Below are 11,873 nucleotides of genomic sequence, written 5' to 3'. Positions count from 1 at the left end.
CAACATTTATCATCTCATGGTTAATGCCCAACATGTTGAAGAGGCAAGGTCTAAGAGGAAGAGTAGAGATGCCAAGAGGGAAAGATCTTTTGATGAAGGTTATTCAAAGGGAAGTCTTGAGATACGAGACAAGCGTAGGATTAAGAAAAGGGTTTCTAATCAAGTTCCTTCTAAGTTTCCTATGGCTAGGGATGATAGGCTGTCTAACCCTAAGACTAAAAAGGGAAGGGTACTGTTCACCTATCGAGAAGCCAACTTGTGGAAATTGTGGCAAAAAGCACAATGGTGATTGTCTTAAGGGGACGAATAATTCTTTTGATTGTGGTAAAAGTGGGCACAAGGTGAGTTATTACCCTAATGTGAGGATTCAAAGGAAAGGGTAATGGTCAAGATAGCTAGTAGTTGAAATGTGGCTCCAAAGAAGAACCTCTTTTATGCTCTCCGCTCTAGGGGTGAGTAAGAGACTTCTCCTGACGTGGTGAACGGTATGTTGAAAGTCTTCTCTATTAATGTATATGGCTTACTTGATCCTGAGGCTACCTTATCATTTGTTACTCCTCTAGTAGCTAAAATGTTTGACATTTAACTGATATATTGCATGAACCTTTTATAATGTCTACCGCAGTGGGTGAGTCTGTTGTTGCAAAAAGGGTGTGTAGAAATTGTCCTATAATGTTGCCCAGTAGAGTAAATTATGTTGAACTGGTAGAACTTGATATGCTTGAATTTGATATCATTTTGGGTATGGATTGGTTTCATGCTTGCTTTACCTCTATAGATTGTAGAATAAGGGTGATGAAGTTTAACTTTCCAAATGAGCCTGTGTTAGAGTGGAATGGGGGAAATTCTATCCATATAGGTCGTATCATCTCTTATTTGAAAGCATGCAATATTATTTCTAAAGGATGTTTATACCATATTGTAAGAGTCCAAGATTTAGACTCTGAAATTCCTCCCATAGAGTTGATCCCCGTTGTGAGGGAATTTTCCGAGGTCTTTCTTAATGATCTTCCAGATATTCCTCCCGAATGGGAAATTGATTTTCTTATGGACTTGTTACAGGATACAAATCCCATATCAACTTCTCCTTATCATATGGCTCCAATGGAATTGATAGAGTTGAAGTCTCAACTAAAAGATTTACCTGAAAAAGGCTTCATTAGACCTAGTATTTCTTCATGGGGTGCTCCGATTTTGTTTGTGAAGAAGAAGGATGGGTCCCTTAAAATGTGCATTGATTATCGCCGATTAAATAAATTTACTAGTAAGAACAGGTATCATCTCCCTCGGATTGATGACTTGTTTGATCAACTCCAAGGGGCAAGCTACTTTCCTAAGATTGACTTGAGATCGGGGTATCACCAACTTAGGGTGAGGGGTGAGGATATGTTAATAACGTTATTTCGGACTAGATATGGTCACTATGAGTTCTTAGTAATATCATTTGGTCTCAAATGCCCCGACGACATTTATGGATCTCATGAATTGAGTGTTTCGAAGTTACCTAGATTCATGTGTCATTATCTTCATTGACGATATCTTGGTATATTCGAAAAATGAGGTTGAGCACATAAACCATTAGAGGGTGGTGTTATAATTGTTTAAGGAGAATCAATTATTTGCTAAGCATAGTTAGTGCGAGTTTTGGTTAATGTTGGTAGCATTTCTTTGTCATATCATCTCTAGTGAGGGAGTTAAGGTTGATCCAAGGAAAATAGAGGCGGTGAAAAAAAAATTGCCTAGACGATTGACTCCAACAAACAATAGGAGTTTCTTGAGTCTAGAGGGTTATTATTGTTGGTTTATGGATTGGCTTGTGTCCATTGCATCTCCCTTGACTACTTTGACCCAAAAGAGTAAGAAATTTCAGTGGTTGGAGGAACGAGACAGAATCTTCAAAATTCTAAAATATAGGCTTACTTCCGCTCCATTGTTGACTTTACGAGGGTACAAGGGATTTCATTTTATATTATGATGCATCCCAACTGGGTTTAGGGTGTTTGATTATGCAACATGGGAAAGTGGTAGACTATGCTTCTAAAGAACTTAAGGTGAATGAGAGAAACTATCCAACTCACGATCTTGAATTAGCACCGTGGTATTTGCCTTGAAAATATGGAGGCATTACTTGAATGATGTCCATGTTGATGTGTATACTGATCACAAGAGTCTCCGATATGTTTTACTCAGAAGGAGTTAAATCTCAAACAAAGAAGGTGTTTGGAATTGTTGAAGCATTACAACATGAGTGGTCTTTATCACCCCGACAAGGCCAATGTGGTTGCGGATGCTCTAAGTCGTTTATCCATGGGTAGTGTGTCTCATGTAGATGAATCCAAGAAAGACCTAGTGAAAGAGGTTCACAGGTTATCTAATTTGTTGTGAGGTTGGAAGATTCTCCGAATGGTGGTTTCATGGTCCATAATAACTTCGAGTCATCTTTGGTAGTCAAGGTGAAGCCCAAACAACACCTTGATCAATCATTGATGGAGATGAAGGAATCGGTTCTTGGTAAGCTTAATGAGTCATTTTCCTTAGGGGGGATGGTGCCTTGAGGTATCAATTAAGGTTGTGTGTTCCCAATGAAGAAGTGTTGAGGAACCGGATATTTGAGGAAGCCCATGCATATCGTTACTCCTTTCATCCAGGTTCGACAAAACAGTACCATGACCTTACGGAAGTATTTTGGTGGAAAGGTTTGAAAAGGACATAGCGGAGTTTGTTGCTAAGTGTACAAATTGCCAACAAGTGAAATCCAAACATCAAAATCCAGGTGTCTTACTACAAGAAATTCAAGTTCGTACTTTGAAGTACGAAGACATCAATATGGATTTTGTAGTAGGTTTGACTTGGACTCAAAGACAATATGACTCCATGTTGATGGTTGTGGATAGGTTGACCAACTCCGCTCATTTTATTCCCGTCAAGTCTACTTACTCGGAAGAAGATTATGCCAGGATCTTCATGTATAAGATTGTGTGTTACAATGGTATTCCGTTATCCATCATATTGGATCAGGGTGCACAATTCACATCTAGGTTTTGAAGATCATTCCAAGAAGGGTTGGGTACTAAGTTGAATCTAAGCACCGCTTTTCATCTCCAAATGGATGGTCAAGTGGAGCGTACTATTCAAATTTTTAAGGATATGCTTAGGGCTTGTAATATTGATTTCAAGGGAAACAGGGAGAAGAATTTGCCTTTGGTGGAGTTTTCTTACAATAATAGTTTCCATTCATCCATATCCATGGCTCCTTATGAAGCCTTGTATTGTAGGAGATGTAGGTCTCCTATTGGATAGTTTGAAGTTGACTTTGATTTTTAGTGAAATTTTGCAAAAATGTGCATTTCGATGTTGTTATAGTGAGTTACAGTCAAATGTGCTTTCAACTTGGAAATTTTTCAATTTTTCTTATTTTGATTTGTGTTGTGTATTTTGATATGGTGATTCTTTATGAAATATTATGTAGCATGATCGTAAGTTGAACTTAGACATAACTGACTCATGTAAAGTATGTTGAGCTCATGTTGTTGTTGTGAGAAGGAAATTCCTCATGTTGTGATTTGAGCCTTATGTGTAAAAATTTATGTTTTGAGTCATTGTGTAAGTTCCATATTGTTATGTTGGTTTGAGTTGTAACTCATGATGATGTTGTATATTGTTGGTTGGGCAGCTTGTCTTGAGTCTATCCTTGCCCTTTTTAAAAGATTAAGTGTCATTCGGGAACGAATGTTCCTAAGGGGGGATAATGAAACACTCCAAAAAGTCAAGACCTAATCTAGATACTATCATGAGTTTCTAAAGGTTTAATACTTTTATAATACCTAAAATAATTCTTAGAAGTGATCCAAGAAGTTTTAAAGTCAAGACGTCAAAGGACGTCCATGACGTTTGAAAACTAGCCTAATTGAACTACTTGACGTCGCTATTTTTGGGGATGGTTTCGGAGGGTCAAATGAAGTTTAAAACATGTAACAAGACTGTGTTTATTTAGAGTTTAGTATATAGGGTATAAACGTCAAATAACGATGCCCCAAGGACCACCCGAAGTGTCATGGAGGAGGACCCCGACATGGGTGGGCAGGCTGCCAAAGCAGCCTGTGAAAGTCAAGAATCAGTGGGCTCCTGTACGACGTGTAGCCCACACGGACAACAGTGTCCCAAAATTTATTTTTGGGGAATAAAATGTGTGTTGTCCCCGCGACGCGGAGCCACTTCCTAGATTTGGTAAAATCATATTTTTGACATTTAGTCTTCACAAAAAGACAAATTTAAGTGAGGGGTGTTTTCAGTAATTTAGGGGGTGACAATATATATCCTAAGGGTCATTTAAGCTATTTATCACTCACCCAAACCCAAATTTCAAAAATAAAATCAAATAACTCTCACCTCTCTCTAGTTTCTCTCTCCCCAAAGCCTCCATTGAAGAAGGAAGAAAGCTTGGGGAAGAAGTATCTAGGAATTCACTTCAATTTCATGGATTAATCTTCTGTAAGGTATGTTTTCTTCACTCCTGGGATTCATTTCCCAAGAGATCCTCTAAAAGTTGATTTCTAAATAACCCAATTCCATGGGGTTTTATGGGTTTTCTTCTAAACTTCAAATTGATGATAATTGATGCAATTTCATGGTGATCATGTTCCCTTCCCCAAATTCCCCAAATCTTGGATCTTGTTCATGGATTCAAGGGAATTAAAGAACAAATTGAGTATTAGGCTTATTTTATCTATTCATATTCATGTATTGATTGACTAGGGTAATGTAATGTTGGGATTTGATCTAATTCTTGATGAATTCATGATGAAACCTAATTCCCCTAACCTTACATTATGAATTGATGTTAATTAGGATAGTGATGATGCAATTTACCTAGTTCTTGTGTTAATTATTGTTGATTGACGTTACTACACCGATTGTTGGATGTAACTAGTTGGTTGATGGTAACACAATGATGATACCTATTGAAGGAGATTGAAGAAGTATTTATGATCCTAACCCTTCAATTATGATTGCTTGTAATTGATAACGTAATTCAATTGAAGCATGACTTGTGAATAGCCTCAATACATATTGGTATGACGATGAATTAAAATGTCTTGATTATGTGATTGTGAGATTATGCTTACGATGAAATTATATATGGTTGGTTATGAAGTACCTGTGTGCCTTATTATGACAAGATAATGATTTTACACTAATCTCACATATGAGCGTTGCCATGAACGTACATTCTCATGCAATTCCTAATGAGCTAATGCCAATGACTATACAAGGGATTATACACTATGACCTACATTAAGATATGATGATTAATAAAGACATTAAAGACATTTCAAAAGGGACTCTAGCTTAGCACCGAGTGAACTAGAGTGAGGAGTGTCCCTTCCCACATAGGGAAGGTAGGATCACTTATGAACTCTTTTAATTGGAGACTGTAATGCATGTAACATAACAAGGGTCCCAACTATATCTCCTAGTTTTTGAAATATGTTGGACCCTTAGGAATACTAGTTGGTGGATCCATATAGTTGCTTTTTTCATTTTTTGGTACTACCTTGTCAAGTAGTTTACTTTCTTTCGGTGTAGGGTTCCACGACACCGGATTCCACATTAGCTAATGTGTCCTATGTTGGTTAGGTAATGATGTTCCCAAAAGTTAAAATAAATTGAAGGAATGACTCTAACTAGGATGACATAAGGGGCTTTGCTTAGTATATGTAGGGGTATGGGACTATACCTAAACAATGCACTAGTTGGCCTTGAGGGGAGTCTTAGGAGAATGTTCTTATGTATGAATATGTTTATAATGCTACATGATATGTATATGGTGAACTTGCACATTGTTGATACTCCATGTTGATTGTGTCACTTATGAATGTGTGTTGGTCTATATTGTTAAAGTATGATTCTATGTTGGGTTACTTGATTGAGTAAGGTCATGGGGATTTGTTTCGTCATTGCACTTGGTTACTGATAGGGGTTCATGGGTAATTGTCTTGCATAAGTGATGTTGAAATATACTCTTATTCATGCTTGTTGCTAATATTACTTGATGATAGAGTTACTTGACTATGTATTCAATTATATGATATCCATGTTGACTTGACTAGACTTGATGTTGTGGTTCTTGTGATGTACATGCCTATGACTATTTATTGGTATGGTCTTGTTGAATATGCATAAAGGTTTTTAATGAAAAGTTCATACTTGATGAAATTTCCCTTTTTAAGCATGATTTCAAAATATGTGTGCATATGGTCTCATACATAGTATAAGTGGTGTACTAACCCCATTTTTTAGTTTTCTCCAGTATTTTAAGTTTCGGTCGTTGAAGTGTCTTTGAAGAAGACTTGGATCTCTTGATCATCAACTTAGGTTAGTTCCTCACTTTCCAAGGACGATGCCACTATCTAGCTAATGTAATTGTTTTAAGTTTAAGACTTCTATGTTTCTTTCTTTTCCATTTAGTATGGAACCTTGTGTAGCCGATGTGAGGAAGTCTTACTTTAGTGTATGGGCTAGACCCAATTTGATATAATCTTATTAAATGGTTATGATATGAGACGACGCTTATGACTATGTTATTTTCTATATATTTATGTTCAATAAAAGTAGAATAGTAAGTTATCTTCCTATACGAAGGGTCTATGTATACTCGATTTATATATATTATGTGTATGTGGAGGTTTATGTAAACCTCGAAGTAGAAGTAATGAAAAGTTCTAAATTTTTTGCTAAATTTGACCTAAGAATATAATGATGTAAGCTAAGTGGCTAGTCTTAGTCCTCAAAGAGGACGCCGGCGCCGGTTACGTCTAGGGGGTATTCCCTGATTTGACAAACAGGGCTGCCAAAAAGGTCTATTACGATAGATCTTATGATGTTCTTAAATATGATGCATGTCGTTCCGACTAACCTACCCCTAAGTCCATCATTCCACTAAAGAAGGGAACCATTGCGGTCTTTCATTTCAAGCCTTCTTATTAACCTTCTTTAATTTTCATATTCAAGGTTTCACATTCTTAACCTTCTTTTCATTATCAAAGGTTCTACAGTATTGACCTTCTTTTCATTATTCAACGTTCTACATTCACTTAGGGTTCTAGGCTAATCAAGAAGGGGCACCATGCTTAGGTCTACCAAGTCAATACATACTCTAAAATACCTCATTTATGGATTCAAGGACGGGTACCTAATCTAGATCTACCGATCCTAGACTTTCATTCATACACTCATTCAATACAATACAAGTACCAAGTAGGGACAACTAGTCTAACAATACAAGATACAACATAATTCTATAAATGCTCTTCCTAGTCCTGCAGCAGCATATATCAACAACAAGAAAGAAACATGTTCAATCATATCATTATAGCACCCGTATATGATCATATAGACATCACATAAGCACCTTCACTTTATACCTTCATGTATACACTATCATGATCATACAATAATTCACATAATAATGTTGACAAGGCCATTAAATAATTAATATGACTATTAAACATCGCCACTATAAGTGGACCATACCAACCAATTACAGTGTAATATCAATTCGACAACATTCAAATGATCTGGGTCAACTCACCACCTTCCACTAGCCATAATTACCATTCCTTAGCCTTTCCAACAAATTCACATAACAAGAGATATTTACAATAACAATATACACAACAAAAGTCCAACTAATTATCCATATCAATGATCTATCAATACTCAATATATATATATCAACATTATATCGCAAGCTATGAACAATTATAACATAAATCAACACATAATTCAATAACCCAATACAATCTACATATGAATTAAATATAATTAACCCATGATCAATTCGCCCTCATTAGAGACAAAACTAGGAATTTAAGTAATACATGGGTTCATGGAGTTTTTTGTCTTAGAATCATCAATTAACATCAATTACTTCATAAAACATTGATTTAAACCTTTTAATGAAAGAACGCTTGATTAGAATTTAAAATAGGATATCAGGGTCCTTTTGAAGATATTTGAAAAAGTCTTTGGGAAATTGGATTCTTTAATGAAAGAAGAAACAAGTATGGAATCACCATAATTTTATTGAATAAATCCAACAAAATTGATAGAGAAATCCCTGGAGGGCTTCAATCCTAGCTCCAATGGAGTCTAGAGAGAACTTATTTTGATGTAGGGATTTTGATTTGAAAAATCAATATCTAAGTCTATGTTTAAGTCTTAACTATCTTAAAATACAAAAAATGACCAAATTAACCTTAATGACTTAATTAGGACCTTGGGTTAATTTCCCAAATCACCCTCACTTTGACCGAGACCTGCACAAAAATTGCAGACCCAAACGATATTGCCAACCTACTAGACATTGTTTGATCAAATGGGCGTCTTGCTGGGAAGTCATTTTAGTCAAAGGATCAATTTTTGGGGTCTAATCTCCCACAAATAAGTTTGGAACCACACCCCCAAAATACAAGGCGTCGTTTGAACCACTTATCGTTGTTTGATTGTTGTGGTTTGGGGCTACTTTTGGCAGCTTCTTGCCAAGGTTTGAAAGGACCCCCTAGGGTGGTCCTTGGGCAGTCATACCAAGACGTTTAAACTATAAATATGTTCATCAAGATTTTATATCCCCCTCATATTATTTTAGACACCAAACACCACATAAAACATGTGAAGGCACACTAGCACACAATATAACTAGTTTCCAAGCGTCTTTGTCGGTCTTTGATGTTTGACTTCTAAACTCTTCAAACAGACCCTAAAGCTATTATTTATCATTCTAACACCTTGCTAACTCATGAAAACATGATAGTCTCTAGTTTAACCTTGTTCAATTTTGAGGGTTGGAATAGTTGTCAAACATGGTCTAAAAGAGGTATTAGCATAGCTTAGTTGACACGAACTCCTTTTCATAAAACTTTAGTTACAGTAGAGACTTGATGATTATTTTGTGGGATTTATTCCTAGACCCGAGTGGATATTTAAACTAGATGAATTTTCCCACCTGGTTGAGTGTGGGGTTTCATGGAGGTTGTCACCTAGTTTAGTTTGGGCTTTCCATATGGGATCTCTCACCTAGAAGACTATTGATTTCCCCAAGTGTGTCTCATGAGATGTAAGTATAACCTATTGGATTTTGTTTTTCTAGTAGTAATATATGTATCCCATAACTACATGTCCCGTAGGAAAGTTATCTAGTGGATCAAACAATGCTAAAACACTTGTCCTACCTTAGCCAAATGGACAAACACTTGATGTTGTAGGTAACACCGATGGAGATTATGTAATAGCTCATATGTTGTCATGTTGGTTAAGTAAATATCCCAATTAAAAAATATTGGTATGAACAAAGATTGTCCTCAATGTAGAATTTTCTAGAGTTTAAACCTCATGGGCTATGATTATGCATACGGTAGAATCTCTTAGAGTCCAATGATAGTAATGGTCTAAGATTATTCTAGAAGGAGCATCTCTTAGCGATAAAACTTAATGAACTAAGAGTATGATTTAAGAAGCATCTCCTTGAGTTAAATTATGATGAACTAAGATGCTTCAAGAAGCATACCTATAAATCAAGCTTAATTAACTTAATTAAGCTTGAGGAAGGGTTCAAACTTTTTGAAATAAGATCATTATTTATGTAGCATTTCCTAGAATTGAAGCTTAATGAACTAAGATGTACTAAATGAAGTATATTCAAGGTTCAAAAGAACGAGGAATCAAGATAAGCTAGTGAAGTATCTCAAATGTTCAAGCATAGAAATAGGCTTAGATATGCTTATGGAAGTGCCTCATCGAGTCCATAATAATCATGAACTTACATAGACTAAAAGAAGTATCTCATAGCTTCCAACCTGATAATGTTCTAGGATTATGCGTTAAGTAGCATCTCCAAGAGTTCAAGTTTAATAAACTTAGACTATTCTTTAAGTAGAATATCCAAGGGTTCAAGCATGATGAACAAAGATGTATCTATTATAGTATATCTTAGGGTTCAAAACAAAAAGGAACATATAGACTTAGCAAACTCTTTCCTAGAGTTCCCTTGCTTTCAAAAGGGTATAGTATAATTAAGAATATGAGAATGATGACCGAAATAAGTACTTAGTATGATTTATAGTATGGGTTTCTAATCTGCATTGCACAAGTATGGATAAGGTTACCTAATGAGTATTTTTTTACATCGGTTATGATTGATGGATTGTTGATATAGATTCCTTACTATATATGATTTACTAAAGGTGATAGTTGCCTTTTCAAAATGAAGTAAGACAATAGTGATACTAACGAAGGGTGAATATTACTAGGATGATTTCATGGTTTTGCTTAGTGTGAAGGGTACTATGGGATGCTTTTCATACATTGTACAAGTTTTCTTTGAGGTTATTTAGGAGTATGGAGCCCTTTTAGTAAAAAAATATTTGAAACTTAACCATGAATATAAACTATAATTAAGATGAGCAAAACATGGATACTTGTATTGGGTGGTATTATGTGATGCTATTCTTGCTTTGCACTTGTATGTCTTGGAGGTTACTTAAGGATTGTTATATTATGGTATTTCTCACTAACATTCAATTATATTTATGATGATTATGACTTATCTCCTATGCTCATTAATTATTTCTTATGTTGATTGGTAAATATATGATTCTTACAGTTGAGCTTATGCTATGACTATGATGATTATGCTATGACTATGATAATTATGCTATGACTATGAGTATTATGTTTTACCTATGTTATTATCATATGCATATGAATTACGTTGACGAACTATTTTAAATGCTCTTATGATATTGTGCTAACTTTCATACTTGACACATTTTGTACTAATGCATATTGACTTCATTCTAATCAAATTCAAGGTTTCAAGATTGATTTGATTTAGAGGTTAGATTTCTTAGGGTAAGAACAGTTGAAAATTTGGCGAGTCCCATAGTTTCGAGGACAAAACCGTTATTCCCTTATGTCATTTCATTATGTTTTTTCAATTTGTATGGGCTGCCGCCCAAGACTTTTATTGAAGAGTTTAATTTATGGTCTAAGACAAAGAGTATGGAAATATTTTAATTTTCTTTTACGAAAAATGACTTAAATTGTAAATGTTTTAATTTCCATGTATTTAAATTTCTATTACCTATATTGTGATGCTAGGTCTTGTATGAGACCCCTTTGTGGTCAAGTATGTCATGTTACGTCTAGGGGGTACGCCTTGGTCATGAAAAACATCATAATCAAAATAATAGATTTAGAATGGTTCTAATATTGTCTTAAACCATATCAAGTAGAGTCTTATTCATAAATGTGAAGCACACCATATTTTATGAATACGAGGCTATTGGATGCTGAGAAAACTTAAATTTTCATTCTCCAAGTCGTACCATAATTTGTAAGCTGTCTGTCTTATCTCTTATTTGATGGTCTTTAAGATGTGGCTATTAGAAGGGTCTATGCTACAAAGAGTGTGGAAGAAAGTTTGGTTTAGATACCAATTATGTCTATGTGACTTGGTAGATTTGAGATGATAGACTTTGATGTTGTCTTTAGTATGACTGATGTTTTATTGTTGCCTTTATGTTATGATAGATGTTCTAAAGAATTTGTGTAAACTTACTCTTAAGGGGGACATAGTGTTCCTACCAAGCAAGGTGATTGTGAGGATATTTTAGTTGTTGGTAGAAACCGACTTAGTCATGATGTGTTTTGAGGTATGTTGATATATTGGTGGAATAGGGTGTTTAAATAATGCCTAAATGGGTTGAGTAAATGGATTTCTCTAAGAAGGGTAGAAGTGTAATTCACAATAGTTTAGAATCATTTTGTGTGATGATGTGATATATATGTGATGACTTGTTATTGGCTTTCTCCCA

This window comes from Solanum pennellii, chromosome 6 (assembly GCF_001406875.1).
Source record: "Solanum pennellii chromosome 6, SPENNV200".
Lineage (NCBI taxonomy): Eukaryota > Viridiplantae > Streptophyta > Magnoliopsida > Solanales > Solanaceae > Solanum > Solanum pennellii.
Note: the sequence above shows the minus strand (reverse complement) of the source record.